Below are 18,363 nucleotides of genomic sequence, written 5' to 3' on the forward strand. Positions count from 1 at the left end.
GCAATCTATCAATGAAATAGTAATTGGTAGCTCTGGAATGACCAAACAGAATTCTGCAGCTTAGTATTCTAAATATTCCATTTGGAAAATTAAGCTGTGTCCATGTATAATTTTTTCTAGCAACTGGCTTTGAAACAATGAGGCTAGTTGAAATTTAGAATTTTAGATTATTCGAAGTCTTGCTGTTCTTTGTGCATACATTTCTTAATACAGCAGTAATGTAAAATCATTTAAGAGATATATAACATGGGAAAAAAAAATCTAGTGTAAACTCTTAACTTGTCTAGTTATAGTTATCAGTTACTTAAAAGTTCTTAGAAAAACATCTAATACTCACAAGCTGTCTTCACCAATTATTTAGATAGTCTTGATTTTAGATAAATTTTCCAAAGAAAAGACACATCAAATGTGTTAGCAAACACATCTAAGAACTTTCATTGAAAGAAAGGAGAGCAAAAAATGCATGTAATTCAGGCATCAGCAAAAAAACTGTGATGAGAAAACCAAAGGAGCAAGCTAAGTGATCACTAGCATAACTGTGTTTCTATTAGAGTCAATAGTGATTTAACGATGCTTTTGGAAATCATGTACATAGAAACTCAAAAAACTTAAAATTCAGCAGTTGATTTGCATAGAAGCTCTTTTGCAGTCATAGTTGCCACCAAAAAAAGCACCACAAAAATTACAGAAATTATGATTATTATTTTTTTTCTTATTGTTATTATTTTCAGGACTCATAAATCTAAGAACTTCCTTTAAAAATAGCACAAAAGTTAAAACAACAACAACAAAAAAAACCCAAACTTGCAGAGGGGAGGTAACAATACAAGAACTCCTGTAGTTTGTTTCTGCTAAGAACAGAAATAACTTTGTCTCCTACAACATCTGATCTGGATAAGATGTTCGTCTGATGAGAATGTAATTGTGATATTGGTAAAAAAGCAGTCCCTGAATCAGGTGTTCAGAGAACAATTCAGTTTCACCATAGCTTTTAAGGTTCTTGTTTCTATTCTGTGTTGGAATGAAAATAAACCTTTCCAGTATTTCTGTGTTAAATATGCGTTGGGTCTTGATGTCTCTCCACCTCAGTGAATACCCCGATGTTATCCTTCAGTCTCCACACAGACTTGCAGAGCAACACTGAAGCCTACCCTTCCTTCTCTTTCTGCACCCTAGGATGTGGCTCTGGTCTCCACTTCCACATGATACTGTGAATTTCCCACCCCACCGTGTGCTGCTTCTGTGAGTCTCTGATTTCATTCCACATAGTTAAATCCTAGTCATTCACACAGCAAGGCACTAGTCTTGTCTGCTGGTTTGTGATTGGCACTCATTGTTAACCCTCGAAGATGATCTGGATCAGTCTGTTAATAGTGGGTCACCTACTGTTTAAACCCCAGCCAAATGTCAGTCTGTAATGTAATGCATGTCAGTTTCTGAAATCTTCTTTGTCTGTTCCTAGAATTTCACTTTTGCCAAGATCTACTTCTGTTGGAAATACTATGACCCTCTCTAGCCTCAAAGTTATGTTACGCTCTTCCTGTAGCAAAAGAAACTTTAAAGATGGTGTTTTAAGCAACCTTGATAGAATGCTTATGAACTGGCTAAAGATAAAAGATTCGGGAAATTTTAAGTTCACTTGTATTTCTGTAACCAAGATAAAACAAGGTTTGAGGAATCAGAAGATGGAGAAATAAAGACTGACAGAACAGAAACCTCTTGAGACAAAGGTACGCTCACAGCTTCTTTTACCCACATATCCTTTGGAAATTTCTTTCTGGATAGTATTTCAATCAGGTCAATGTTGAAATACTAAAATTCAGACTTTTCAAATTACAAGGAAGTTGACTGGTATCATTTGATTTTTATGGTGTCATTTATAAATCCACAAAATTTTAATGCTGTGAACATAGAGTAGAAGTAACTATATATGGTCATAGGAGGAGAAATACCAGCTTTTCACTACATAGTGTGCTTTTTTGTGTGTCTGGTACTACTGGAACTAGTCCTGGGTGATAGTTCCATTGCTGCTCTCAACACCAATTAACCGCAGCAGACTGACAATCCTCAAACTAATGCATACAGTGTGATTGACATCTAGACAGAAATTCCACCCCTATTCTATGTACAAATGTGATGAATAACCCATTGTTGTCTGCAGAAGCTTATTTTGTAGATTACACATGTAATATTGCTGTGACACAGGAAAAAAAAGCTAAAGTTGAATACTGCTTAAAAACAGAGACTGTAGTATTTACAGTGGTCACAAAAGCCTTATTTACTTATTTCCTCTTCGTTTGGCTGTGTACTTCTCTCATATAAGGAAAAATCTAAAAATAAATAAAACTCCAAACAACAAAACTGGTTGCCTCTTAAAAAGAAATAAGGAGGTCTTTACAGTGCCTTGAGTCATTCATTGTCACAGAAGCTGCTAGTTTCACTTTTCTTATCTTTGGTATAATCTTTATAGGTGTCACAGATAATATCAACATTATCAGAATGCAAGGAGTGTGAAACTGCTTAAAGAAGTATTTCGGAATATCTCATGTTACCTAATTTTAGTGTTTAAATTGAGAGATAAGTTCATTGTGTGCTGGACATGCTTTAAAAATTGCACATTTCATGGTAGCTTCCTAGGTTCAGACTTACATATCTTTGAATGTCTTGATGTTCAAGACATGGTCACTCAGTGTCTTACATTGATTTCAAAAGGAGACGTATTCATTAGAATAAAAGCTGCTTTGTATTCAGCTGGTGTGTAATTAAGCATATCTATGATGATCTTAAGGTCCTTTCCAACCCTAACTATTCTATGGTTCTATGATTCTATCTGTGCATTACCTATGAAGAAACTTGTCTAGTTTCCAATTTACTTTTTTTTATATGTAAGTTTGGTTTGCATGTATAGATGGGAAATAATTCATATGTGTGCATACAGGTGTGCAAATCTATATGCATATAAATTCTATAAAATTATAAGTATGAAAACCAAGTATAGATTTAGGAGAGTAAGTTGAGTTTCATTTTAAATTATAGTCTGTGCTTTCAAGATTAAAAATAACTCTGATGTGGGGGATATAAAGGAAGGGTATATCCCTTCCTTTAACACTTCAGTGTTATTTTTACACTGAAGTGGGCAAAGAGAGGAGAGAGTGTTTGCATGAAGAACTTCTTTGCAAAACACATTCCTTGCTCTGCATTATAGGGGTACTTCTGACTCCATCCTTTAGATTTAAGGTCTAGGAGAACTTTATTGCATTGCAGTGGAGGCATAGAAAAATAATGACAGCTATTTCATTTGATAAGTTTGAATAATGGGCAGTAAATAATAGTTATTTACCTCACTTCCATTGGCCAAATTGAAGTGGAGTAATTTATGCCTTGCTCACTTTCTGAGTGAGCAGAGTTCTTTCTGCAGCACTTCACCCATCTCAAATCAGCCTTCACTCAAACAAAGAGTGTAATTGTATGTGAGAAAAATGGCACCTGCGTCAAACTGATTGTATGTTCATCTTTGTTTAAGTCCTTATTTCATATTTATGCGAGGGTGAAAAAAATAGGTAGTTATTGTTAGCAAAAATACATTTTTTTCCCCTAAGATTTCAGTATAATTCTGATAACGCAATATCCTGGGGAACTTGACATTCTCATGGTCTTATGTGTTTGAAGATATGCAGGGTGGTGGTTTGTTTAAAGGAGAAAAAAAACTAGATCAAACAGTAACACATTAATCACAGTGGACAGTTACAGAGTGTGTTCCTAAGAGATAGACTTGATTTTGCTGAAAGTGAGCTCTTACTGTTTGCATCGCTGCCATTATAGAGGGAATTCAACTAATTCTTCTAGAATGAAGCAGAGGTTTATAAAATAATTATTAGTGAGGAATAGCATTCAGATACTTCTTAGGGCTTGCTTTAAAGAGATTAAATGAGAAAGATTTACATTACATGCATAAAGACCAGGGATTTGAAACAATGCCATAAAGTAAAAAATTATTTTTTTACTTCTATGTGATGAATAAGTGTGTCAATCAAATAGAAATAATTAAGAGGAATAATTACGCCAGATATGTTTTAGATACCAACAGTGCAAAGTGGGTAAGAGGAAATCTGATTTCAGGAAATACAAGTTTGATTTTTATCTACTGCTAAAAGAGTAGGTAATTCTTTTTGGGAACACTGTGTATTATTAGTTACAGTCAGGCTGTGGTTTATTGGATAGCGTGGGTAAAGAAGGCAACAAAACTTACTCTGTGTGTAGACCAGTCCAGAAAAGAAAATAAATTAACTCTGTGAACCCAAAAGCCCACTTTCCACACTGTCCTTTTTTCAGTGGTGAAGAAGTATAGAAGAGGAGTGTTTGAGTGTTACTTCTTCAGATGCTGAGTTTAGTGGATTAGTGAATATGTAGGAAGGCAGAAGGGAAGAATAAATCACGCTGATACCCAGTTTCTGTACTTAGTCTTGTTATTCCTCTTCTGTTAGGCAAGTTATTCAGTTAAAATAAAGTAGTCCCCTGAATCAGGACTAAAAAGTGATATAAAATAGCAAAGGGAGGGACAGGGAGCCACAATTTGTTGTGTGGTGGTTGGGGGTTTTTTTTGTTTTGTTTTGTTTTTGTTTTTTTGTTTGTTTGTTTGTTGTTTTTGTTTTGTTTTGTTTTTTAAACATGCTATGTTTCTTCATTGCTTTTTGAGTTAAGAAAAAGTCTTTTTCGAAGACTCAAACTTTTTGCTTCACTTTCTGAATAGTTTATTGTAATTGTTTTGCCCCTCCTATGTGGGAGTCCCCTTTATGCAGTACTTCATGAATGGATGAAAATAATCCAAAAAAGGAAGTGTCAGAGAACAGTGAAATGAGGAAAAGGAAAAAAAAAAGAATTAATTTTAATTTTTTAATTATGTCATGAACTTGAAACTGGGAATTCTTTTTTTTTTTGTTTACAATATGTCATTATTGAAAACAAGGATCCATTTAACTACTGTCAAATAGTCTCACTTGGAAAACTAATATTTTGTCTAATAAGATACAAAAATAACTTCAAAGAAGCAATTTTAGGCATATATGTATTTTAGATAGCTGGATGTCTTGCCTAAAGAAAGATTTTTGGAAGCCTACCTAGGAAGTATAACTGCTGAGTCATGATGGAAGGTCAGCTCTGAATTTATCATGCGCTTCCTTACTGCTGTAGTCACAGTTGCGTAAACAGACTGAGATGTAATGGAAGTCACCTTTCTAGGAAGAGAGACTGTCTGTTATCTTGCATACTGATTTGGAAAATGTCTTGGATGTCCTGGTTGTAGATAGTGCTGTTGAAATACTATTTTGAGAGCGCAAAGGTCAACCCGAAACTATAGAGAAGGAAATAATTAAGTCAATATTCTGCTGAGGCGGATACACAAGTCCAGAAGACATTTGCTGTAGTACCTACAATACAGAAAGGAAGTTCACAAATTAGAAATTATCTCAAAGGAGAAAAAAAAGCCATCAGAATGATTTGAGAATCAGAAGTTCTGAGGTACAGAAGAGTTTAATTCTTTTACTCTTCTTCATCTGTCCCAGCTTAGTTTGGGAGATAATTTTATTATGATATATTAACACAAATATACAAAAATATATAAACAAAAATATATATAATATATATTATACATAATATATATTATATATATAAAAATATATTTGGGTTATATTATATATAAATATATATAAATATATTTGTGTGTAATATATATAACATATATAAAAAAGACTTTTGTCGATAGGTAGCCCTTCATTCTGAAGAAAAAGTCATAGCAAGATCAAGTGGTTGGCAAACAAACAGTGGTTCTCTGGTTAAACTAGAAATATTATTAAAGGGTTTTTCCACTAATGGTAATAAATTACAAAGTGAATCCCCCACTCATCAAAATCTTAAATGTAGACAATATATAATTCTAGAGGTTGTGTTTTAAGTTCGGTCAAAAATTTGATGCAGTATTTACTTGACATGCACTGTGCATAAGCTCAGAAATTATTTTAATAGTCCCTACTAGACTTACAACATACAAATCTTTATATGAAATATAATACCATGGTTCTGTGCCAATCTACAGTGCATACAATGGTATGGAGATCAATTAAGATCAATTACGGGGATAAAATTAAGAATAATTAGAATAACTTATAAGCACAATATATTAATCAGAAGGTTGGTAGTATCTGAATTCATCCATATAGGATGCTACAAACATAAGATGGAAAAATACTGTAGCACTTCAGGGACTTATTAGAGCTGGATAACATTTACAGTACTGTGAGAAAACAGATTTAAGTGAGATTTTTCAACTAATGCTGAACCCTGGGGCTTGAGGACATGAACAAACAGTGGAAGCAGGCAGGAGACCTTGGGAAAATAAAAATGAACAAAAGATGAAAACTGTCCAGCCTTTAGAATACAAGTCAGGAGAAATTAGTATACTGTTTATCTGCTTGCTTTCCAAATAGGAAGGAAGCTGATAGTACCCACTAATTAATTTTACGTTTCCTCATCTCTTTCCTTCCCTTTCCAGCTCTTTAACATAAATATTAAGTCTGTGAAAACCAAAAATGTATAAATAAGACAAAATAGCCATGGCTGAATTATTATAGCTCCTACAGTTACATATTAAAAACCAATCTCAACCTGGTACTAGTAATTCTTTCGATATGAAGAGATTAAGTGATCAAAGGGATTAAAACTCTTTCCCAGTCTTAATAGAAATGAATAAATACAATTTTATTTTGTTAAATATAAACACAAATGTTAACAACAGTCTAAATCACTGCTTTTTTTTTTTTCCCCTAAGTAATTTCTCATATTACAAAAGGCAATGCACATAGAAGACAGCACTCACTATTTGTGTGGTAAGCTAAGATGTCACCTTGAAGCTTTCATCCTCTGAACTTTGTAAATCTTCAAATAAGACTTTCCAGACTGCTGCTCTTGGACTGTGTGCAACTCTTTCCTTAGGAATGTGAGAAAAGGTGGATAAGGTGGAGGAAATCTATTCAGGAGATGATAGTGAGTTTCAGACAGGAAAGGGAGAGGCAAAGCAGTGAGAATAAATGATTGTGATGGTTTAACGCTGGAAGTACTGAACTGTTTTGCAACATCCAGGAAACTGATGGTTGTTTTTAACACATATGTCTAACTAAGCAGATTTACATTCTAAAGTGTTGTATGTTTTAAAACATTACCTTGGAAGTGTTGCTACATTGGAAATTCAGTTCTTGCTTTATGCAGAGTTAATTTTTCATGCTAAGATTCATTTTGTATTTGTAAAAATAAATACTGTTGAGATGATTATGCTCTAAAAATTAGAACAGGCCTAGTAAAGAATACTGCTTGAGATTGGAATTTAGTACAAGGAAATAAAGTGATTTCTTTCCACTCAGAAGTGAAATCTTTTCACATACTAAGGAAATAACATATCTTTGAAAGGAGTTATTGAATGCTGTATCATATTTGTAGGTTCAAAAAGAAAGTTTTGGTAAAATCCTGAAGGTCTAGAGAAAAATACTTCATACTCTTTATATGCACATTTTGGTGAAAGCAAAAAGAAAAGAAATGACAGGAGGCTGAGATCAGTAATAACAAAGCTACATCAGAAAAATCTGGTGAGAAATGGAGTTAGGCATTTTGCTGTAGAGTTTCTGCTTCCAATTGTGTAATGAAAGAGTCTTGTTACTTATGTCTTCTGTAGAACTGTAGAAAATAATTCTGCTGTTTCACAGCAAGACTACGTGACAGAATTAAATGTCCTCTGGAGTTTTAAAGAAGTCTTTCAACCCTCAGTACTCATTTATACTCTCGTTAAGCTAACCATGTTAAACCTGTACTGAAACTTTGTATTAATGTTTTGCAAACATCCAGGCCTACTCAGAAAAAAACAACATAGCCAAATACATTCAAGAGATTATACAATAGGAAAATTGTTAGAAAAAATAACATCAGAAACCTATCTTTATACAAGGCTGATTGGAAGGGTAGGTATATATAAGTAGATAACAGAAGGATTAAAGATGTGATTTTATACTGTGCATTGAAGTTTCTGGGTGCAGCAAGATACCAGAGGGCATGCCAGCAGATGGATTGAAGTATTCAATCCATTTCACCTTCTCACATTTGCTATCCATCCATCAAAACCAGAAATAAAGTGCATTGTACTTGGGCAAAAACTGTGGTACAAGCCTGTAGTACAAATATTGTGGTACGAACTAGTGCTGATACAAACCTGCAGCACAAACATATATCCAGAAAGATCCAGCACTAGGTTATCCTCTCAGCAAAAGGAATTTTATTTTGATTTAAGTGTGTAATTTCTACAGAGGTAATCTTGGTATAACTGGAAAGCGAGAGAGGCAATGGGAGAATGCCAACTCTTTGAAATAACTACCTCTTAATGACAATTTCTTTACAAAAATACAGTAGAATATCAAGGTAATTCTTCCTGAATTGAATAGGAATTAATATCAGCTTTATTTTGTCTTTCTGGGGGATAGTTTTATAATGGAATTTTTTTGATAATACTGATTCCAACTGAGGACTAGTCAGCCATATTGTAACTGCAAGAAATTTTAGATGTAGCTTTGAGATTGTATTCATATTTTTACAGTTGGGGAACAATTCCCTAAAGATAAAAGGAGAGCGTGAGGACATACAGAGATTGAGATCTGACACAGCAAATCAGAAGTACTAGAAAGCATTTAGTCACAAAATTAATCTTCACTGAAAAGTTAATGTAAATGATCAGAGACACCTTGTTATTCTCTTTAATAATCACATGTAACAAGCACCATTCGTTTTGCAACTGGAGATGTCTCTTCTGATTTTTTTTTTAATAGCAGGAAAAAAAAGTATTTAGTTACTTTTCAACTAAGAGATAAGTGTGAAAAGGAAGTCTTTCCCATTGAAAATTAAAATATATTTGTGGTTTTTTATTTAGCACTCAAACTCAAGATCTTTTTGTTTCTAATACTTGTATCCATACATGAAGAGTAGGTTATTATTTTTTTAATATTATGCTTCTAAATTAGTGATACCAATTATGGATGTGTGTGGACTTAGAATTGCATTCACTTTAATTATATTTATAAGGTCTTTATCCTAAGGTTTTAGATTCACAAGTTCACAAAAAGTTTCTTGAAAAGGACAACCGTCATAAAGCTCTGTCTTACCATTCTGTTTAAAACCAGTTTAATTCTCATATGTATTTGATAGTTTAAATGTCAGAAGGATTTAACTGCATTTTTTGGGCTATGCTAATTTTCTTTAAGGGAATACAAAGCAATTGATCATTAGAACAGAGTTTTTCTTGGCAAAATGCCAAGTTATATCAGCAGTATAAAATACAATTCTTAAAATATTTAAAGCACTATTCACTTAACTTTGAAGGTCTATAGAAAGGCCATTTATACTCAAGAAGGAAAGATAAACAGATTCATTTCCATTCTCAGAAATGTAAATGTATATCGGTTTTGAAATTCTGGCTGTCTCCTTGTGAATTTAGAAACCATAAAATTAAAGTCAAGCATTAAACTTTTATGAAGAGAAGAAATTAGAAATTCCCTAGTAATAACTGAGTTATCACTACTGTTCTCAGTCATTTTGGCTGTCAGATAGACATTTTTCTTTGTCTGCCAAGGAACACATTTAAAATTCAGAACAACAAACTTTTTTTTTCTTAATCTGTGGATATAAAGTGTGTATCAACTTGCATTCGACATTGGTGATATCTGTACAGTTGGCTACAAGAAAGTATTTAGATGGGAGTTACAGTCTAGAAACTGTTCTTTAAAAAGTAATTTGCTCTGATTTATGGTAGTCTCGTTAACAATCTTTTTAAAAGTACTGGTGTTACCTCATCTAAGGTGTTTTGTTACTGATAACAACACAAGCAGAATGAGAATATGCAATATGAGAATAAGTGGAAGAGAAAATGAAAAAGCCTTTCTCTACTTGATACTATTTATTTCCTACTTTGTGGTATGTTTTGCTGCTTCCATTAAATTTAGCACTGTACAGACTGGAAGTCTTTCTCCATGCCAGTCATTAGCATGCTCTGGAAAACTAAGAGAGCAGGAGGGAAGGAAAAACACTTGTCCTGTGTGATTGACAGTGTTTTCTATTCAAGGCGATGTTGGAGTGACAGTTCATAGCATGTGACAGTTTGGGTGCTTTTTAATTTACGGAACATTCAAAAGCTTATATATATGGCAATATTTTTTTTTTTTCTCCTTAAAAAAGATGGTGCATCCCCACTTTTATTCATAGGAGCCTATCCTGATAATATCCAGCTGTAGAGTGCTGGATTTTATAGAGGGTTATCTACTTTGTGTAGCAGCTATCAATCCCATCCATTGACCACAATTTTAGATAAATAACTTGGGTATCTAATTAGCATTAGTGTGCATTCAAGGAACTGGCAATACTGTGGAGTTACTTTAAAGCATTGGCTATCATCACTTTAATAAGGTCCCTGTCCATTGATGATTAAAAACACTTGAGATGAATTTGCACCTAGTTGGAAAAGTAGTTGACTGAGACATGAAGTGACTAGTTACATAAACTACCAGTATCTTTACAGCTTTTAAAGCCTACTGAACTTAGTACATTTTAGACAAGGAAATATAACTGTGTTGTGATTGAAGTCATCACACGGGAATGCTAACTTGTTTTATTTGCCCATTAGTCACCCTTTTATCATCTATTTCTTAAGATCCTCTGATCTGGTAGGATTTAGATCAATATAATTTGCTGGAAGCTTGAATACTTCGAAGAAGTTTCTCTTAGAATCCTTTTTAAGCTAATTGTTTTATCAATCTTTCCTGACTTCTAAGTAGCATATTCTTCAATATGAGTTGTAGAGACCACATCACATGAAAGTTCATTCTTTCTTCTCAGAATAAACAAAGCATCCTAATATCTAGAAAGATCTTATAACAATAACAAAACACACAGAGAAACAAACAAGGAAGAAATAAAAAAAGTGCTTTAAAAGCCATGAAGCTTTTAGCTTCAGAATGTCTTCCATGATCTGAAAATTGTTAACTTTCCACTAGGGAGATGTCTCTTTAAATCCTGGTGGAGCCTGCAGCCCTCTAATTAATACTTTAATATCTCACATTAGGAAATTTACTACTTGTAAGATTTTCTGCTGAAATGATTCACCTTGTCTGCAATTTTTGTTGAACCCTTTACTACAGATTTGGTTGTGGTGTTTGGTTTTTTTTGGGGGGAGGGGAGAGGATTTGTTTTTTGTGGGGTTTTTTTTAATTGAGAAGAAGCTGCAATCAAGTTTGCTCATATTCTGATAAAAACACAGGAGGAACTTGATGATACCGTCTCACTGTTTTTCACAGTAGTCAGCCCTGTTTGTAGATCTTTATCATTGAAATTTCAATAGTCAAATGCTAAGTTAGAAACCCCAAAATAATCAAAACTATCAAGTTTCTCTATCTGAAGGTCAGAGATTTATTTTATTTTATTTTATTTTATTTTATTTTATTTTACTTTATTTTATTTTTTCTTTTGAGGTTTTCTAGCTCAATACAAACTGCTTTTCAAAATGCAAAAATCAAAATGCAAATTCATCTCTTGGTGATGAAAGATGAACAAATACGTTCTTAATTTTTTAATCATCCATATTTATAGTATTCATTTGGCATGCACATAATGGCATTTATCAGAGCATGCGAAAATACTTGACAGACCCTTTATTAAGCCTCTTAACACTTCGTAGGATTAAATCTGTCTTCCAGATAAATGTACTAATAATAATGTGAGAAATACTTCTTTTTATGTCTTTCTAAGCTATAATCAAGATTCTGAACTCAGTTTGAGAAAGTAAAATGCTTCTGGTGGTCCCCGTTAAAGTCATCTGATGTGAAGTGTGGTGATACAGTCAGTAGATAAGATCTGAATAGGTGATGGTTTTTGTACGACAAATGAAAATTAATTCACTGAGTTATTTAGAGAGCTCACTGTGTGGAAGGATCAAAGGGTGGGGAGAGGGGGTTGTAAACAGTAGGGGAGGGAGTGACAGTGAATCAGATTGTCAGCTTACACAGTGAAATTATTCTGTATTGGAAAATGGAATATTCCAACAAAATAGCTAAATAGGAGTAACTAAACTAAGCTGAAAGATGAACTCTTTAATTGCTGCAAAATGGATTGTGTTCATGGGATTGTGAGAAATTTGATTGCACCCTTTTGGTTCAGGGTTCCATGTCATCTGGCCTTGCCCATTCCTAGGCCTTGTAGTCTACTTAGTGTTTTATTGCTGTTAATGTGAGCATAACAGTAAGCTGCTTTGAGGCTGGAACAGTTTAATCCTTTTTCAGTAGGTCACAGAGCAGGGGTGAATGGGGAATGGGTTTGAAAAACTCTTCTGAGTTTCAATCTCTATGAATATACTGTATAACCATCTTTAAGCCCATTTATTAATGCTGGCTAGAAAACTTAAATTCTCAGAGAGGTGAAGTGGTTTGCTTACCTAAATTAGAGGAAGAATAGAGAGCCAGACTAAGACTGGCTAAGACCAGGGATCCTGTACTGACTGCAGATACTGAATTAGAGTAGCGAATGAGGGTTTGGAGAAATTGCAGGAAGCATTCAAAGAACATGCCCTGTTCTAATGAAGGAGGCACTTGAATTGCTTGGGTGTTTACTGGTAACACAGTAGACATGAACAAGTTCTCGAAATCGTGGAGGCCATTTTCTTATCTCAGAGGAGGCAACTTACATGTAATGTTCACTTCAAAGGTAGAGAGCAGATGGAGTGTGGGAAGGCTGGCAGGCAATTGAAAAGAAATTGTCACATGATTCAGTTCATAGTTCTAAGAAGTGAAAAAGAAGCAAGAGCAGCAGGATGGGAACAATTCACTTACTTAGAATTTTTTCAATACTGTCTTGAGAATTTAAACTGGGATAGCACCCTTTCACTTACAACCACTGCACAAAAGTGTTCTCTTCTGAGTACCCATTAGTAGAATATTCACTCAAAACTGTGGCCTCTGAGAGCACTTGGCATGGAAAGTGCAGCAGAAATGGTTACAGGAAAAGGTGTAGCAGAAGAAAAGGGAAGCATTAAGGTTTCTTTTAGAATCTGAAAATAAAACTGAAGGAGTCATGTAAAAGTAGACAAAAATACGTATAAAAATTAAGGCTAGCTTAACTATGTGACGATAACCGGGAAGTCTAAGAAACAATACAAAGGAAAACTAGCAAAAGACATAAAAACAACCAGAAGAGCTCACATGGATACATGAGGAATTAGAGGAAGGCAAAACAAAATACAGTTCTAGTGCTTAATAGCAACCAGTGTAGTTAACAGGAGAAATTGAAGAAAGCTATGGAGTATTGAAAAGCAGGAAAGGGAATGTTTATATGAGTTGGGTGAATGAAAGTAGTAAAATAAGGTCAGTTCCTTACTTCACCACAGAGTCTCTAAGGAAGTAGCCTAAGAAGTATCTGAACATTAGCAGTTATCCCCGTGAACTAAGGCAGAGTGGGAGAAGTCCCAGGGGAGTGGCAGAAGGTAAACATAGGGACTTTAAAGAAGAAAAGGATGATGCTTGGGAAATGAAGACCAATCAGCCTATCTATATACAGAAATTTACCTAGACAAATTATGAATAAATTTTTAAGCATCTAGGGGATAAAAAGGTGATAAGGAAAGCCACTGTGGACTTGTCAAGAACAAATTTTGAAACAAACAAATAACAAATATTGAATCAAATTTTCTTCTTCAACCAGAAAACAGGCAGAGTGGTTAAGGTAAAAATAATAGGTATGATCTAGTCTGGCTTTACTAGGACTTCCTGCATAGTTTCATACCACAGTTTGGTAGCTACCTAGGGAAGTGTGGTACAACTAGCTGATTTCAATTTAAAATGAAAGTGCAGATTTGGAAAAAAATACCTCCAGGGTTGGTCACTTAGTTGCAGGCATTCAAAATGGAAAAGATTTTTCAACTAAATTACTATAGGGGTCTTTCATGAACATGATTCTGTACAGACATTTTGTTGGTTTCTTCTATGTTCGCGTACCTTCAATTACATTTTTTTAAACATATATAAGAAGATGCAGATAAAGGTGCAAACATTTCAGACTGCAGATTTCAAATTGATTATCTTTGTATAGCAGAGTAGTATTTTAAAGGGCTAGTTAATGTACTGTATTTAAGAGAGAAAAGTCAAATGTGCCCACAAAATGTGAAACAGCTAGACTCACCTAAAAAAGATACTGAAAGAATAGTTCCTGTGCATCAGAAAGTTGATTTTAATTTATTATGGGATGCATATCTCATTTAGAGTTGTATTTAACAAGAGTATTAGATTAATATACTGGCGAATTACTGCATATTTTTTTTTCATGCTTCTAACAGTGTTTATGAAATGTTTGTATTTTGGGAACCTCAGTTTAAAGAAAGAGATGGGCAGAGAAAATAAACATCCCACCTATCTTTAGGTGTTCTGATTTTTCTTCTCTCTCTCTCTCCACATTGGATTGTATCTGGGCGTTGGTGAGACTTGTTGCCAAATAAATATTTTCCTTCGGTACGTAAAGTAGACACGTTACTGGTGTTGCAGGCAGCTGTCTAGCACACATCAAAACTGAGTGCAGGCTCCCAAATCTTAAGCTGTTTAGGGAATTTAGAATCCTTTCAAAGAGAAAAAAGGGGCAGACAAGTCTTCACATACGCATATGTTTACTTCTGGCTCCACAAGGCTCCTAAGGCAAAATAGGTTTGATTTGTAGGGAAGATGATTTACGTTACATACCACAGAAAACATTTTTGCAAAAAAGAATAATTAAGCAGAAGGAAATAACTTCCCTAGGGAAATGGTGAAATCTCTCCTTTAATAGAAACTTTTAAAAACAAACATCTGCCAGAGGTCTGAGTGTTTCTAACCATGCTTCAGTGCAGGAGGATGGACTGTGCCAATCTGCAGATCAGTTCCAACCTTACTCCTGCAATTCTGTGACATCGTGGAGGATTTTTCTCCCTGACTGCACAAAAACATCTGCGTGTCCCAAGCTTGTAATTAAAACATCTGCTGAACAAAGCAGGATTGTAAATTTCAACTCACGAGAGACACACAATTACCGCTGTCAATGTGCCAATTGCCATCCACCGCAAACTGTTCCTGGGAAAAGTTTCTTTTTACAACACTGTAGTTTATCAATCACTAATTTCTGATAACGCATTAATTGGTTTAATACTTGCTCACTAATTTAATAATCATATCATGCCCTTTGGCAAATATTTCATATGAAAACCAGTTATCTTTCTATATTTCTTCTCTCATTCTGACCCAGTTATTTTGATTCCTAACTGTCTTTAGTTAGCCGTTATACAAATGGGATTTTCATACAAATATAATCCATTTCTATTGTAATGCAAACATAATTTGTTTGACATTCAGTGCCAGTTGTCTGGCTTAGTGTCGAATAATTGTATGCCCACCGTCCTCTGAATTTGCTGTTATTTGATGCTGTTAGGTTTCATTCTGCTCTGTCTACAGAAGTAGAATATCTGATACCTCCTGAATGAGGCACTGCGGCATTCATTTTTTCTTGCCTCACAGACTACTCCTGTTTTCTTTGATCAGAAGAATAATGAAATGGTTTTATACTCTTATAAAACATACTAAAGTAACATTTTAAAATGGTACAGTCAGCCCCAGAATTAACACGAGTTATTTTCCATAAGACATGATCGTGAAGTAATAAGTAAAGTGATCATATATCTTTAATACTTGCTGTAGAGAGTGGTGTCGCTCTGAAAACTTGATCTTAGAAAATATTTCACACTATTTGCATGTCTCAGGAAGATGTTCATTCCTAAGAAAAAAATTACATGGTTTTCGGTATGTTTGATCATTCAGATCATTCAGTTGGTGAGTGTTCTGTCTTTACAGTGGGATAGTTAAGCATGCTGAGAAAAAGAGGGAAAGAAAGGAAAAAAGAAAGGAAAGGGAAAGGGGAAAGGAAGAGAGGGAAATTATAAAAGGAGCAGGAAGAAAAGAGAAGAGGAGCCTCTTCCTAATCACAGTAAAGTACTGGGCTATTATAAAGAAGATTCGTATCTCATCAGAGTCAATACTCCTGTACTGAGTCATGCTACGTGATAATAATATATTAATTAAGGGTGGGCTTTCCAATTATTTCTGTTGGTTTAACAATGGTGAGATTTATACTGACTACCATGGGATCAGAACCAAGTCAACAGTGAGCTCTTGGGTAAATATATTTCTAACTGAGAAAGATTAAGAGCTCATAATGCAGTGTTACTGTACGTGTCTAATAAAATATTTGCATTATTTCTGCTAGAGTATTTTATAACATTTGTAAAAAAGCAATCAAAGCAATCGAAATAGATAGCACTTCTCAATTGTTGAATAAGTTACATGAGAACACTCTATTTTTGTATTGCCAAGCTAAACAAATGGCTTACTTTAAGATTTCCTACCCTTATCGAATGCAGTGCACATTGTGGGTTTTTCTTTCCCACAAAAATTGCAGCTTTTAGAAGCAAGTCATGGAAGACAGGTAGTATGGGAGAACTAACTCCTGGCAAATATTGAATGTGGACTGTCATAAGTTAGTCACTGTTCCTTCTACTGGTTTGTGTTCTGCCAGTATCTGACTCTAAAGCTGTGAAAAAGTGTTGACAATCACACTGTATTTTGTAGGCTTGTGGCAACTTAAAATGTACGCTCTGTAATGACAGAAAATATTCTCAGGACTCCTATAATCTCTGACCGCTGTTCATACTAGGAGTGTCAGTGTTAGTGAAGTTGTTCTCCAGAGCACTTTGAACAGACAACACTCAGTTTGTGTGCTATTTCTCCAGAGTAGCACTTCTTTCCTGGTAAAATAAATAACATCAGGCCTTCTTCTGTAGCTGAATGCATTTGCCTGTCTGTTCTGATCCCTGTGAAACACTTGGTAAAATATTCCAGAAGCTATTCCTGTAGTCAAACATAGTTTTGTTTTCTAACCACATTATCCTAATGCAGTGCTGCCAGTGATATCTTACAGCTACTTGCAAGTGAATGTCCACAACCACTAAGTATGTGAAAATGGGAATCACATTTTTCTGTTGGCACCAGCAGCTTTCCAATAAAAATATTTTTATATCCAGGCAGCCATTTGGCCAAATGTAGTTTTTTGCATTACTCTGGGGAATGCAACTTGCTGCACTTAGTGCTTGCAAAATGTTTAATGAGCCAGTAAAAGACTATTCACTCCCTATTTGGGTGTTTTTTTTTTTTTCTTTAGGGGAAGAAAAGCCTCAGTGTCCTACACTTAGCCAAGTACAAATGTGATGATCTGCCTGAGAAATATTTGTATTATTTCCCTGATCTGTCTTTGTATCAAGGCATCTGGGAATGTATGGAGAATATACAGCTTTGCAAGGAAAAAACTGACCTGGAATTTTTATTTTATTTTATTTTTTTTTGTGTGTGTGTGCTTTTTACTAGAGGGCATGAAAATAATAGAGATTGAAAAGTTTTTTTCCACTATTAGAATTATTTACCTGTGTGTTTCATGTACCATCATAGACTTCTATTTGCTGCAAGACTGAAACAGATCTTATAAAAACATAGGATAAGGCACTTTTTGTGTTATTTACTAGTGTTTTGCTATGGTGATGAACACCCAACCTAGAGCTCATCAAGTACATAACATATTGACCATATGGGATAGTTGGAGATTGGCACCAATATTTTTAAGCTGAACTGTTTTTTGTGAGTTACTGTTAAAGGTCAAGTAAGCAGATTCAGCCTACCTAAAGTATCTTGGTGCTACACACTGAACCTTCAGTGCCCGTCTTGACCATTTGTAGAGATACTGCATTTGCCTAAAAGCTGATATATTTAGTGATGACAGTCTTAACTCCCGCTTTTGGCAAAACCACTATAATTTATTCTTACTTACATGACCAAAAGTGAGGCATCCAGCTAAACTGAATGATAAGCACAACAAACCTTTTAAAAAAGCATTAAAAGAACACTGTTATCACTATATGTATTTAATGGCTTTTTTCAAAAAGGAGTTACGGGCAGCAAATTGAGAGCATTTTGTTGTGTAAATGTATCAGCAAACTTTTCTCAAAATTGAATAATTTCATGTTAAACTTTGTAACCTACAAAAAAAAATAGTGTCTTAAATCAGTATGCTGTATATTTAGCATAAGCAGCTGAGATGATAGTTAATTTTGTTTGCTTTGGTAAAGCTCCCTGTATCAGTCGTATGTCTCAAGGCATATAAATACAGAAATACTAGTTATATTTTAAATGCATATTCTGTTATACTTCTGTTCCAGATGAATAGACA

The 18,363-nt window shown here is 34.4% G+C and overlaps 1 long non-coding RNA gene across 1 annotated transcript in view; it reads left to right on the forward strand.

Annotated features, from left to right (window-relative positions):
- The first annotated feature begins 1,556 nt into the window (after positions 1-1,556).
- The window catches only part of LOC115610853, a 91,029-nt gene continuing 74,222 nt past the window's right edge, over positions 1,557-18,363 (forward strand). The window contains exon 1 of the long non-coding RNA XR_003992362.1: positions 1,557-1,730. This is a non-coding gene — a long non-coding RNA (uncharacterized LOC115610853). The remainder of the gene's footprint in view (positions 1,731-18,363) is intronic.

This window comes from Strigops habroptila, chromosome 7, assembly GCF_004027225.2.
Source record: "Strigops habroptila isolate Jane chromosome 7, bStrHab1.2.pri, whole genome shotgun sequence".
NCBI lineage: Eukaryota > Metazoa > Chordata > Aves > Psittaciformes > Psittacidae > Strigops > Strigops habroptila.